Source organism: Mastomys coucha, unplaced genomic scaffold (genome assembly GCF_008632895.1).
Source record: "Mastomys coucha isolate ucsf_1 unplaced genomic scaffold, UCSF_Mcou_1 pScaffold1, whole genome shotgun sequence".
In the NCBI taxonomy this organism is placed as follows: Eukaryota; Metazoa; Chordata; class Mammalia; order Rodentia; family Muridae; genus Mastomys; species Mastomys coucha.
The window spans coordinates 79,051,593-79,055,184 of NW_022196891.1; the positions used below are offsets into that span (position 1 = coordinate 79,051,593).

Below are 3,592 nucleotides of genomic sequence, written 5' to 3' on the forward strand. Positions count from 1 at the left end.
TGCTGGGCAAGTGTGCCTGCCACAGAGGTCTTTGGCTCTATCTCATTTAATGCTCACCCATAAAGTAGGTGCAGCTGATATGTACATTTTTCAAAAGAAAATAATCTCTCCCTCCCCCACCCCCTTCCTCCCACCTTCCACCTCTCTCTCATACGCACACTCTGGAGAACTCATGAAAGCAAGCCAGGTCTCTCTCTCTCTTTTCTTTTTTTTTTTTTTTTTTTTTTTTGGTTTTTCGAGACAGGGTTTCTCTGTATAGCCCTGGCTGTCCTGGAACTCACTCTGTAGACCAGGCTGGCCTCGAACTCAGAAATCCGCCTGCCTCTGCCTCCCAAGTGCTGGGATTAAAGGCGTGCACTACCACCGCCTGGCACAAGCAAGGTTTCTCAAATCTGGAGCTGGCTGGTTTGGCTAGACTGGCCAGGACCTTCCTATCTGCCTCTGCAGGGCCAGGCTCCTAGACCACACCAGGCCTGGCTTTTTACATGGGTCCTGGAGATCTGGACTTGGGACCTTAGTCTTCCTCAGCAACTGTGTTACTGACCAAGCCCCCTTTCCAGCCCCACTGGGGGCCGTTTTTTAATGGATGTAGAGAAAGGGTCCCGGGGCTGGTGAGAGGCTGAACTGAGATGTGCAGGTGGATCTGCAGGTGTGCTGACCGAGTGTGATCTGAAGCCTCAGTCTCTCTGGGAAGAAGGAGAGACTGGTGTGGGTTTGGAGAGCCCACCAGAGAACGTGGCTGCCCTTCTCTGCGGGATGAGTGGAACGATAGGTGAGCACCCAACAGGGTCAGACAGCAGCTGGAGTGGCCAGGGGAGCTGAAGGCCCTGTGAGGCTAGAATGAGAGGTTAAAAATTTCAAACTGTACTGTGGGAACTTAGCCGTTAGTTGAACTTAATGGGAAACTAGCTCCCAGGACTTAGAAGAATGGGAGACCAGCTCCCAGGACTTAGAAACAATGGGAGACCAGCTCCCAGGACTTAGAAAGAATGGGAGACCAGCTCTCAGGACATAGAAGAATGGGAGACCAGCTCCCAGGACTTAGAAAGAATGGGAGACCAGCTCTCAGGACATAGAAGAATGGGAGACCAGCTCCCAGAGCTTAGAGACCGGAGTGGCCTGGCAGGAAAAAGAAAAATGAGGTAACAAACAATTGCCAGGTGGCTAACCTGCTTCTGAACCCTAGCACAAGCCAGCACCAATCAGAGACTACCCTGTACTTTCCCCTGCCTTAGTTTCCCCCTTTTCCCTAGCAACTGTGTGGGTATAAAAACCTGTTTAAATTTTTGCTTGGGGCCAGACTCCTCTACCCCTGCGTGGAATATGAGTCTTGCCCAGCGCTGAATAAAAGAACCTCTTGCTGATTGCATCAAGTACGTGTCTTGGTGGTGTTTGGGGTCGCCGTTCCTGAGCTCTGAGTGTGGGGTTCCCCCCCCCATTTTTAACAGCCCTTACAAGACCAGATCTCACTAGCATTTGCCTTTCACGCGTGAGCTTGGCCTGTATGGGAGAAGGGCTTCCGCATGGCTCAAGGAGTTCCAGGACGGAGAGAAATCTCAGGTTCCCTGCCCATGGTTATGTTCATCCCAGCAGCAGTGTTCCTGGGTCCTGGAAGAGTGTGGAGCCATGCCCAGGAGAAGAGCAGTTTTGCAGGCTGCCCCCACCCACCCACCCACCCGCCTGCCCACCTGCCACCCCACAGACAACTTTGTAATCTGTGTTTTCATCGTTGACCTACCATGTCTCTGAGGGAAGACAGATTTTGGTTCTGCGATGTTTCGTTTGGCCTATCATTCGTTTATTCATTTCAGAGAGTCTGGGCAGTAACGTGCCCAATCGTCATCCTCACTAAGATGAGGAGAAGAACTCATGGGCTTCCGTGGTGTTGCCGAGTCCTGCATCCATGGAGCCCGGCACACAATGGATGCTCAGTAAATGGGTGTTGAAGGCAGACGTGTGTTTATTGCAGAGGGACTTGCTCTGCCCTCTCCACGGCTCTGAGGGGGAGCGTACTGTCTGCTTTCCTGGTTACAGGGCTCTGTAAAATTTCAAAAGTACAATATTTTTACTAGCGGAGACCTCTTTCCCACTCCAGATTCCCCCTTTGTCACTTTATGTATGCCAAGTGACCTAGGAGCAGCCTTGGGAGCTCTGGGGGTCCAGGTGATGTAAGGGACACATACATACGGTACGGGGACAGTTACAAACAGAAGCCTAGCATGACTGCCCTCCGAAAGGCCCAACAAGCAGCTGAAAGAGTCAGAGGCAGATATTTGCACCCAACCAATGGACAGAAGCTGCTGACCCCTGGGGTTGAATTAAGGAAAAGCTGGAAGAAGACCCTATAGGAGGACCAGCAGTCTCAACTAACCTGGACCCCCAAGATGTCTCCGACACAGAGCCACCAATCAGACAGCATACACCAACTGATATGAGGCCCCCAACACATATACAGCAGAGGACTGCCTGGTCTTGACTCAGTGAGAGAAGATGCACCGAATCCTCAAGAGACTTGAGGCCTCAGGGAGTGGGGAAGGCTGGTGAGGTGGGGGTGAGAGGGTGGGGACATCCATTTGGAGACTGGGAGGGAATTGAGGTGTGGGACTGGGAGGGAGATAAAGGCTAGACTGTAAAAAAAAGATTTAATAATAATAATAATAATAATAATAATAATAATAATAATAATAAAGAGCTGGGCAGTGGTGGCACATGCCTTTAATCCCAGCACTTGGGAGGCAGAGGCAGGTGGATCTCTGAGTTCGAGGCCAGCCTGGTCTACAGAGTGAGTTCCAGGACAGCCAGGGCTATCCAGAGAAACCCTGTCTTGAACCCCCCAACCCACCTCCCCCACCCCAATGTAGAAAAGCTGGCTATCCCATCATGTGAATGACTACCAGTGATATTCCTATCATGCACTCTTAGACTCACTGGGCAAGTCACAAACGTGCAAGGTCAGATACCGTGTCGCAAAGGGGCGCGTCTGAGGCTGCAGGCACTCGCTGCTCACGAGCTGTAGTGAAACAACCAATGGAACAGGCGCTGTAGAATTGAGACAAGTTGCAATCCTTTGCCCTCAGCTTGATGACTGGATGAACCCAGAGTTTAGAAACAGTTGGCCTGGACTTCGCTTTTCTCTCATGCATACAACAGAGCTTCACAGCTCACTCCTCTTCCAGGGAATGCATGGAAACCTTCCAGGGAATGAGACATCTTCCTAAGAGATGCTTTTGTGAGAACAGCTCGACCAGCCTTTCCAAAGGGCAGGCTGATCTTCAGAGCTCAGGCAGCTATCAGATTTGAATTCCCCAACCCCCCCCCCCAAAAGACCAGCTGGACCAGCCAGGTCTAACATGGGGGTGTGCCTGATCCCGGCTGCTTGTGACACTAAGGTAGAAGGATTGTGAGCCCGGGAGTTCAAGACCTTCTTGAAAAAAAAACTGAGTGCTCATAATAATATTAATAGCAAATTTAAAATCAAGGTAAGGGGCTGGAGAGATGGCTCAGTGGCTAAAAGCACTGCTCCTCTAGAGGACTTGGGCTTATTCCCAGCATCCACATGGTGGCTCTCTGCTGGCCTCCTTAGATACCAGGC

The 3,592-nt window shown here is 51.1% G+C and overlaps 1 long non-coding RNA gene across 1 annotated transcript in view; it reads right to left on the reverse strand.

Annotated features, from left to right (window-relative positions):
• Window positions 1-3,010, reverse strand: part of LOC116071451 — a 4,543-nt gene extending 1,533 nt beyond the window's left edge. The window contains exons 1-2 of the long non-coding RNA XR_004110901.1: window positions 2,929-3,010; window positions 1,739-2,038 (exon numbers count right to left, since the gene is read on the reverse strand). This is a non-coding gene — a long non-coding RNA (uncharacterized LOC116071451). The remainder of the gene's footprint in view (window positions 1-1,738; window positions 2,039-2,928) is intronic.
• Window positions 3,011-3,592: the final 582 nt, after the last annotated feature.